Source organism: Orycteropus afer, unplaced genomic scaffold (genome assembly GCF_000298275.1).
Source record: "Orycteropus afer afer isolate SDZICR_OR568_19922 unplaced genomic scaffold, OryAfe1.0 scaffold00034, whole genome shotgun sequence".
NCBI classification, from domain to species: domain Eukaryota; kingdom Metazoa; phylum Chordata; class Mammalia; order Tubulidentata; family Orycteropodidae; genus Orycteropus; species Orycteropus afer.
In genome coordinates this window covers 1,512,388-1,523,762 of record NW_006921621.1, presented here as the reverse complement: position 1 = coordinate 1,523,762, position 11,375 = coordinate 1,512,388, and positions in this window count along the sequence as shown.

Here is an 11,375-nt window from a genome sequence, read left to right as displayed (position 1 = left end):
GGCTCGCCCGGCCCCGCCCCCCGCACGCTTAACCCTCTCGCCACCGGGGACGCGCGGGAGAAGGAGACGGCGACCCGGCGGCAAGGAAGGCCCGGGTTCTCTTTGCCCTGCGCTCGCGCAGAGCCTCGCCTCATTCTCTGGGCCAGCGGCTCACCGCTGCACTGAAAAAGCAGGCCGCGGGGGACGCGGACGCCCAGCCCTACCCGAACAGGAAGTGGGCCCGCGTTTCCCACTCCTCGGCGCCCCGCTCCTTCCTCCGCGGGAAGGAAAGAGCTGGGGAGGCCACCGGCGGGCAGAGAGCTGGGCCCGACTGCCGGATATTCCTGGGTTTGGGGACTGTGGCCCTGGGGGCTGAGAGCAGCACAGGTACGATGTAGACAGGGACGCTGCAGGCCGACCTTGTCGCAGGCCACAGCATTGCGACCGCCCAGTCCTATGGCAGCAGGACGTACAGGTTGAATTGATAAATGAATGAACAGGCCACTCAATTATTGAAAGATTGCAGTGAGCTAGGCTGGGAATACGCACCAAACAAACACAATAAGAAACCTTTACCTTTGGAAAGCTTACATTGCAATGGAGTGAGCTAATGCATGGGCGCAGTTTAGTTAACTTTTGAGACCCTTTGTCTTAAATATGTGGTAATTAGTCTTAACACGTGTCACTCAAAGTCTTATCTTCAGTATTAATTGATCTGAAGACAGGGACTCCAAAAATACTCCTAGGTCTTTTTTTAAAAAGCAATTTATATTGGCAAATAATGGATTTAATGCTACCAGTAATGGAATCAACTAAACCCCTTCTAAATGTACAAAAATGCAAAACGAGCTGCGAACTAATTCCTATTCCCTTTTTTATTAGCTCCACAGTTACATCACTTCTAAGTAAATATCTTAAAAAGTGTGTGAAAATGTGATTGAAACTGGAGTTCCTAGAGAAATTTTACTTCCTAAATTTCTTGACTTTTCAGTATTTAGCATACAGTCCTTGGTTTTTAATTCTCTTATCTGACTCTCTAGAAAATGGGAAAGTAATTCCTATAGTGGACTAAACTTCAATTAACTTCAACTACTTATCTTAAAGTTGGACCTTAGTCTTGTGAAGAATAGGATCAAGAAACTCCTAAAAAAAATACCAAAGTCACTGCCATCAAGTCAATTGGACTCATAGCAACCCCTCCTTGGGTTTCCCAGGCAAACGGTTTCTCTATACAGGGAGCTCTGGTGGTGTAGTACATAAAGCATTTGACTGCTAATCAGAAGGCTGACAGTTCAAACCCACCAGCCACACCTAGGAAAGATGATTGGGCGATCTACTTCTATAATGATACTGTCTTGGAAACCCAAGGAGGGGTCACTATGAGTAGGATCTGACTCAACAGCACTATTCACAATAGCACAATGGTTTTTTTGGTATAAGATATACAAGATTGCAAGAACTCCCTAGTGTGTCACAGTTTTCCATCTATGAAAATGTGTTCAACTTTTCAGCCTGCATCCACATCCATTATGTTGAATCATATGAAACTCATTTCTTTATGGGTCAAAATTGAATAATTAGGGTTCTTGGACACATGATTTGCTCTTTCATCACCGCCACTGCACCAAAAAACTTTGTTGCTGTGTAGTCAATTCTGCTTCATAGGGCAGAGTACAACCCTACAAGACAGAGTAGAACTGCCCTAGGGAGGTTCCAAGGCTTTAATCTTTACCAAAGCTTTCTGCCACATCTTTTTCCCTCAGAGAGCTGATAGGTTAGAATTGTCTCTGGTTAGCAGCTGAGTGCTTAACTGTTGAGCCCCCAGGGCTCCTTTTGGCCATGATTTAAAAAAAAAAAAAAAGAAAACCACTGCCATGGAGTAAATTCCAACTCACAGAGACCCCAAAGTGTGATAAATCTTTACAGAAGTAGATTGCCCCATCTTTCTTCCACAGAGTGGCTGATGGGTGTGAACTGCCAGCCTTCTGGTTAGCAGTCAAATGCCTTAGGCACTGCATGCCACTTCTACATCCTAGTTCCGAAACCATCTTCAATCCAAATCCCAACCCTTCTCATTTAGTTAGTCTTCCAATCCCATGAATTTTAACCTCAGAATCTCTCCCACCAACTTTCATACACTGCTGTTGGGACTGCAAAATGATTCAACCACTGTGGAAAGCAGTATGGTGATTAAGAAGTTGGAAATAGAAGTATCATTTGATCCAGCAATCACATTACTAGGTACAAATCCTAAAGATGTGAGAGCCAGGACTGGAACAAATATATGCACACCCATGGTCATTGCAGCACTATTCACAATAGCAAAGAGATGGAAACAACCTAAGTGCCCATCAGCTGAGGAATGGATAAACAAACTGCGGTGCATACACACAATGGAATACTAAGCAACCCTAATGAATAATGTAGAATCTGCAAAACACCACATGACATGGATGAACTTGGAGGACATTATGCTGAGTGAAATAAGTCAATCACAGAAGGACAAATATTTTATTAGTCTACTATTGTAGAAAAAGTCAAGGAAAAGTTTATATATGGAAAGAAACTATTGGTTACCAGGGATGGGATGGGAGGGGAGAGAACACTGTTAGATAGGTAGAGACACGTATTCACCCAAATGGGTGAAGGGAAGGGCAATGCACCAAAAGTGAGTGATCAACATGGCACTAAGGAAGAGGTACAGACAAGAAAGATAAATCCTTTTAAATATATAATACTGCATTGTCAGTAATGACAGACTTTAATCTTTACCAAAGCTTTCTGCCACATCTTTTTCCCTCAGAGGGCTGATAGGTTAGAATTGTCTCTGGTTAGCAGCTGAGTATTTGTTTATTAATTTGTTATTTGTTTATTAATCTATAGGTAAATAGATGGATAGGCAGGCTATATAATCAGGTAGTTCTAGGCAAAAGGGAGTATATCCATTACCACATATAAGGTTGGCAGATGATATTTCTACATATGTATTTGTATATGCTGTAAGAATACTCAAATATATAATAGAGCTAACAAGGGGCAAAGTTATAACTTCTTGGCCACAGCCAACCACCATGGTTGTGGAGGACATCAAGCTCAATTGGCATGACATACTGCACAAAAATACTGTTCTACATCCCACTTTGGTAAGTAGCAACTGGGGTATTAGGAGTTTGTAAGCGGTCATCTAGATATAACAGTGGGTCTGTCCTCATCCAGAGCAAAGAAGAGTGAAGAAAACCAGGGAAACATGGAAATAGTCCAAGAGACTATTAGGCCATGCAATCATCAGTCTATGACCATGAGACAAAATAAACTAGATGGTGCCCGGCTACAACTGTCAACCACTCGGAAAGGGATCAGTGCAGGAGATCCTGGACAGAGTGGGAGAACAATGTGGAACAAAACTCAAAATCATGAAAAAAGACCAGGTTTACTAGTCTGATATAGCCTACTGAGACCCCTGAGACTATGGCCCCTGGTTACCCTTCAGGTCTGGAACTGAACTCATTCCTATGGCTTCCAGCAAACAATAGGCATGTAGGGTGAACATTTACATCAGGTAGATACACTCCTTAAGAAATCAATCATAGGAGAACAGAAGTGCAGCACTGGCACAGGGAGATAGCTTGGGAGGGCAGAAATGCATGGGAAAGAAGGACGTGGCAATGGAAGAAGCTGGAAGAGAGCTGTTACATTGTGAAAGTCCTGAAACAAAATGTGTATGAACTGCTGTATGGAAAATGAATTTGCTCTGCAAATTTTCACCCAAATCACAATAAAAATTAAAAATAAATAAAATCTCTCCCACCAACTCTCCTTTCATGCCAGTCTCCACCATTCTATACCTGACCCACACTAATTACCCATAAATCTCCCTGCCTCCAGTATCTCTTCTTTTAACAAGTTATAGAAACATCTACTGAGCACCTAATAAAAGCCAGATACTACCAGCTACTGGAGACAGAAAAATGAGAAAAACCATATGTGGTGATACTAAATATGTCCTCAATATTTTTGATAACTCCTCCCTTCAAGAGATGGAGATTAATTCTCCCTCTCCTTTCTTACAGTAAGATATGACAGAAGTGATGGTGTGTGACTTCCAAGACTCAGTCAGTGATAAAAGGTATTTCATCTATCTCTTTCCTCTCTCTCTCTCATCACTGCCTCTAAGGGAAGCCAGCTGCCATATTGTATGGATAGTCAAGCAGTCCTATGGGTCCACATGGCAAGGAACTGAGGCCTCCTGTCTGTAACCAGCACTACAGCCAGCCTTGTGAGTGAACCACCTTGAAAGCAGATCCTCCAACCCCAGTGCAACCTCTTGACTTCAATCTCTAAGAGATTCTGAGCCAGAACCACCCAGGTAAGCCACTCCTAAATTCCTAACACACAGAAACTGTGAGATAATAAATGTTTGCTGTTTAAACCACATTTAAAAAAAAAAAAGAAAAAACCTCCCAACCTTTTTGCTGTTGAGTCGATGCCAATTCATGGTAATCCCATGTGTTACAGAGTAGAACTGTTCCATAGGGTTTTCTTGGTTAGGAGCTCTGGTAGCATAGTGCTTAAGGCACTTTGGACTGCTAACCAGAAGGCAACAATAGCAACAAAGAAAAATAGAGACACAACTACATAGGCCATCATAATCACCTCTAAGACTTAGTGTTTTGAGAGATATGGAGGATCTATGAAAGAGTCTTTAAATTACATTTATTTATTGGAACATTGGAGACTTAGAAGAAAAACCAAGGAAGGAGAGTAGGAATACGGAAAATACTAGAAATATGGGAAACCATAGATAAAGCCAGGGAGAAGACTAAAGATAGAAACTCACAACAATTAGGGGAAGGAAGACTTCTTTGAGACTGAGGCAAAGACCTAAGAATGGGTGGATATATAGTTACATCTGGAGGTGGAGGAAGTAATAACCTCTCACATTTATAGTACACTTTACAGTTGCTCTGTGAGGGAGACAAGACAGTTATTACCAACCCCTTCCTAACTGTTCCAAGACATATGAATGACCCCAAACCAAATACCAAATTCACTGCCACTGAGTCAGATCCGACTCATAGCGACCCCTCCTTGGGTTTCCAAGGCGGTATCACTACGGAAATAGGTTGCCCAACCTTCCTTCCAAGGAGTCGTATAATAAATGGGTAACTGAACCAGGACTCTGACCAGTGAGTCAGTCTTAGCACAGGGCCCCCTTTGCTGGACCACACTATAGTCCATGCAGGCTTCCTAAAGCATAGTGCTAATCAGATTAAGTCTCCACCTTCTCCCCTTCTGCACCCAACCAGCCATAGCTGCTGATAAGTCAGTTTCACCAGCTCTTATTTAAATTGGACTTGGAAACCCAAGGAGGGGTCGCTATTAGTCAGGTCCAACTCAACGGCACCTGACAACATCCCTTCTTTTCAGAACAGACCTTGTAGTTTCTGATCTCTGTGTCTTTGTACCCCTAACATTGCTCTTGTTCCATGGTCCTTTGTCTAAAAGGTAAACATTCTTCAAGATAAAACATGTTTACCTCTTCCTTCACAAACCTGTCTTCCAGGCACTGGGCTAGAGTCATTCACATAGCACTTTGTGCATACCTTTCAGGTAGCACCAGGTTCTCCTGTAGTGTTTGTTTACAAGTTACTACTACCCCCAATTGGGAGCTCTGGTAGCATAGTGGCTAAGACACTTGCCTGCTAACCAGATGGCTGGCGGTTCAAACCCACCAGCCACTCCTCGGAAGGAAGGTTGGGCAATCCTACTTCCGTAGTGATACTGCCTCGGAAACCCAAGGAGGGGTCGCTATGAGTCGGGGCCGACTCGATGGCACATAACAACAACAACAACACTACCCCCAATTGGAGGGTGTGAGATGCTGTTGCTATGGGCCATATTAAGGTGACCTCCATCCCAACCTTGTCTATATGGAGCACAGCAAGCTTTGTACTTACGAAGCCTTCCCATCACCTGTCAGTAACCAAAAGTCCACCCAAAAATGGAAAATGCATTTTCCCACATAAGAAGTTCTAATGTAGTTCATTTCCAGGGGTAAGTATTCCATCAAAGACTAGAGTCTCACTATCTCCCCACTTTACCATTCCATGTTTGCTTTTGTCTCAGACTTGCCCCTTGTAGTTACAAAGTAGCTTCAACAACTCTAAGCATTCTCTCTGTCATACAAGACCCAAAATTCAGACAAGAAGGGGAGGGGCATTTTGAAGAGTGAAGACAACTTTCCCAGAAACCCTGGACTTCCCCTCGGGCCTTATTGGCCAGAATTGCATCACATGCCCATTTCTAATCCAATCACCTAAACCGTGATTGGCGCAGTAAGTAGAATTGCCATGCTTGAATTAAATTCATCAAGAATCCTTCCTAAGAAGACAGAGAGAGGTGCACAAGAGGTACAGAGAACAAAGAAAAACCCTTTCACATATATAATACTGCCTTGTCAGTGATAACAAACATTAATCTTTGGATAAATAGATGGATAGACAGGCTAAATGATCTGGTATGTCTGGGCAAAAGGGAGTATACCCATGACCATATATAAGGTTGTCAGATGATATTTCTACATACATATTTGTATGAGCTGTAAGAATATCCAAATATATAATAGAGGTAACAAAGGGCAAAGTTATAATAACTTCTTGGCCACAGCCAGCCACCCTGAGGGAGTGAGCTGTTGGATCTGTGGGCTTGGGACTATGACCGCAGGGGACATCAAGCTCAATTGGCATAATATACTGCACAAAAACATTATTCTACATCCTATTTTAAGGAATAGCAACTGGGGTCTTAAGACCTTGCAAGCAGTCATCTAGATGCAACAATGGGTCTTTGCTCATCCAGAGAAAAGAAGAATGAAGAAAACCAAGGTTGCATGGAAACAATTAGTCCAAGGGACTAGTAGACCATGCAGTCCTCAGCCTATCTGACCATGAGACCAGAAGAACTAGATGGTACCTAGCTACCACTGTAAACCACTCAGAAAGGGATCAGTGCAGGAGATCCTGGATAGAGTGGGAAAACAAACTCAAAATCATTAAAAAAAAAAAAGAAGAAAAGAAAAAAGATCAGGTTTACTGGTCTGATAGAGCCTGGTGAGACTTCTAAGACTATGGCCCCTAGTTACCCTTCAAGCCTGGAATTGAACTCACTCCTGTGGTTTCCAGCCAAACAATAGATAGACATATAGGGTGAACACTTACACCAGGTAGATACACTCCTTAGAACAATCAATCATAGGAGAACAGAAAGGCAGTATTTGCACAGGGAGATAACTCAGGGGGCAGGAATGCAAGGGAAAGAAGAGTGCTGGGAAGAGGTAACTACAGCGAGGAAGTGGGAAGAGAGCTGTTACATTGTGGGGAATTGCAGTAAGTGTCATGAAATAAAATGTGTATGAACTGCTGTAAGGAAAATAAACTTGCTCTGTAAGTTTATTGTGTATTGCAAATCACAATAAAAATCAAACTTGGAAAAAAGAAAAAATTCTTCCTTAGAGGGTCTGGGGAGAGGTCTAGCCTCCTTTGAAGAGCCACCCCTTATTGTTAGCTGCTGTCTAGTTGTCCAGTTAAACCACTATTCCTGGTGACCCTGTGCATAATGGGATCAGATTGTTATGCTCCATAGCGTTTTCAGTGGATGATTTTCCAAAATACATTGTCAGGTCTTTGTTCCTAGTTTGTCTTAACCTGGAAGTCCTGCTGAAACCTATTTAGCATCAGAGCAATACACAAGCCTTCACTGACAGGTGTCAGGGAAGGTGGCTGCACATGTGCATTAACCAAATATTGAACCCAAGTTTCCTATATGAGAGACAAGAATTCTACCGCTAAATCACCAATGGTACTTTTTGGCTACTCTTCATGTAAACAAAATAAAAATTCTGTTAGCAAGAAAAAGGGGTAGGTTTGGTATGGAAATGCCTGTGCCATGTTTTTTTCAGGGCTTTCATTCCTTATATCTTTGCCTCACAGGCCATGTGGCACTTTTGCCCCAAATAAGCCTTGCTTTCTGACTTGTACACTAGGCACATAAGCCTTGTGAGTGTCACTCACCTACTGGTCACTGTTTAGTGTCTGGCTAAAGAATCCCCAGCTTGTCAGAGTAGAAGTGTTTGTGCTCTCACAATTTGGAATATTCTATCAGGCTCAACAGCAGCTTTTGCCAAAAGGTGATCAAAATGTTTCACAGCCTTCAGGTTTTCTTACACTCAAGACCACAACCAAACCAAAACCAAATTCACTGCCATCGAGTAAATTCTGACTCACAGGGACCCAAGGCAGTAAATCTTTAGCACCATCTTCCTTCCACAGAGTGGCTGGTGGGTTTGAACTGCCAGCCTTCTGGTTAGCAGTCACATACCTTAGGCACTGCACCACCAGAACTCCTTAAGACCATGACAGTTTAGTAGAATCAGTGGTTACCCAGGGCAGGGCAGTTGGAACAGTCAGCCCAGGGACAGGTAGTAAAGGATTACGTGATCTGGAACTCTCTGCACTATCTTGACAACTCTCCTGTAAATCTACAATTATTTCAAAATAAATTTTTCTGTATGATAAAATTCAATCTGCTTTTTTAATCATCATCATGTGCTAACAATTCCTAACAATGTTAGTGATAAAATATTTGCTCACCCCCTCCCCTAATCTTTTGATCTAAGTTCTAAATGATTGTTGCGGCTAGTGTTGAGTCTTAATACTATATGTGTGATTTTCAGCCAAGGAGCTCTGGTGGTGTAGTGGTTAAAAATTTCAGTTGCTAACCAATTCAGTGGATCGAACCTTCTGTGGGAGAAAGATGAGTCAGTCTCCTTCCGTACAGATTTACAGTCTTGGAAACAAACGCTGTGGGGCAGTTCTGCTCTATGCTATAGGGTCACTATGAGTCAAAATTGACTCAATGGCAGTGGGTTTGTTTTTTGGGTTTAAACTTCAACTAGAACTCTGGTGCGCAGTGGTTAAAGCATTTGTTTACTGACCAGAAGGTCTGTGGTTCAAACCCACCAGCTACTTCTCAGGAGAAAGATGAGGCAATCTGCTTCTGTATAGATGTACAGCCTTGGAAAACCTATGGGGCAGTTCAACTCTGTCCTATAGAGTCGCTATGAGTCAAAATCAACTTGATGGCAATGGGTTTGGTTTGGTTTTGGAAATTTTAACTAAGGAGTGCTCGTGGCACAATGGCTAAGCGCTCAACTGTTAACCAAACTATTGGTGTTTTGAAGCAAACCCACCAGCAGCCCTGAGGGAGAATGACCTAGTAACCTGCTCCTATGAAGATTATATCCTTGAAAACCCTCTAGGGCAGTTCTGCTCTGTCATATGGGGTCACTGTGAGTCAAAAATCAACTTGACGGCACTTAACAACAAGCTTCAAAATTTAGCACTGCAGTGAATTGCTTGATGTGGCCCTTCTAGCCATTGTCCTCCATTCTGTGGTGTTTCGTAAATCCCATCATCCATGCCTGTTTGGGGTGCTGTGGTAGTTAAGGTCAGGTATCAACTTGGCTGGGCAGCTGGTAGTAGTCATTCCCTACAATGACTGGCAATCGACTCTGCCCCCAGGGCACGAGCCATACCTGCCATACTTGAGACATACCTCTGGGAAAGAATAATCTCTGTTAGATCATTTAATCTAATCCAACTGCTTTGTTCTATAGTTGAGGAATTGAGAAATAGGAGAGCTGAATTTTCAAGATCCTTCTACCAGTGAATAACAGAAGTGGGGCTGGACTCCTAGTCCTGTAGTAGTGCCAGTTGGCCACACTGCCCCTACCTCAGCTGCTTGATTTTGGATGGCACACAGGTGTTCACTTTTCTTGTGACCATATATTTCACAATATTACATTCTTGGTTCTTTCTGTTTTTTAAGTAAAACTTTTCATTGAAATATACATCCAGAAATGTGCATAAATCTTAAGTTAACAATTTGCTGTTTCCACATCTCTAATCAGCATCCAGACAGTCAGTACATTATCAGCACACCCTGAAGTCCTCCCAACTGTTCTCAGTCACTAACCCCAACAAAGGAACCACTATCCTGACTTCTAACATCACAGATTGGTTTTGCTTGTTTTTGAGCTTGATATCAATGGGAATTCACAGTACTTTTTTTGTGTCTGACTTCTTTCACTCCACATTATGTTTGTGAGATTTGTCTGAGTTTGGCATATTGAATTGTTCATTCTTACTACTATAGGGTATTCCCTAGTTCTAGTCTTTTGAACCCATGCAAGTAGTAGACATAGACACAGTATCCTGAAATTATTCAAGTCAGTCCTTAAAAAAAAAAAAAAGGAAAAGCAATTAATTGCTGGAAAAGTTGCTTAATATTTTTACAAATTAGATCTTCCGGTAAGATGGAGGAATAGGCAGACAAGTGACACAGACCATCTTCAACAAAGAAAAGAAAAAGCAATTGACAGAGATAAAGAAGATAATCCTGGAGCCCTGAGCTTTGAGAGGAACTATACAGAAGTGGACTAGGCACTAACTAGTGGAAAAATCTGAACGAAAACAGTGAGTACAGAGACAGTCAGAGCTGCAGACTGTCAGCTACTCTGACGGGACAGCCTGAATATTTCCAAGTAGTGTTGGGACTTGAGAACTGACCTAAAGATCAGCCCTGGTCACCAAGGACTACAGGGATGACCGCACTGGTGGCCTATGACTAGGAAGGGAAACAGCAAGAAGGGAGACAACCTAAACTGTTGACTTTCTGATATCTGGAGGGCGCAGCCATTTTGATTGTTTACACACGGCAGCCATTTTGGATATTTAAAGTGACTGAGGGTGCAGCCATTTTGAATGTTTACAAATGGCAACCATTTTGGATTTTAAAGTGATAGATTCTTATTCGGATTCCAGGGATCTAAGAATAGGCTCTATTTGCCAAGGTTGGCAGGGACATACAAGAGGCTGACAACAGGAAAGGAGACAGGTGGTGAGTGTATAAGTGCTGCCAACTAGTGAATAGAGGAGCATAGCACAGTACCCTGCTTGCGTAGATAATACACAAAGAAAACGAAAATTGTGGGCAAGTCACTCCAACATACAATCACCAATTAAATATAAACACAAAAACATCACAATGCCTCAGAGACAACAGAGCATCACAGCCCACACAAAGAAGCAACATAAAGCAGGAGAAACAAGGGACCAGGATACAGACCCAAAACACATCCCTGAGGAAGATGCAGCATTGGAACTCCCTGATAAGGAATTCAAAAGAATTATATTTAGGTATCTTCAAAGGATTAAGAGACAGATCAAGGGCAACACAGACAAAACCCTGGAAGAAATTCAGAAGAAAATACAAGAACAAAATAAATGGAAAATTAGAAATGATTCAAAATCTACAGATAGAAATCCAGAAGATTAATA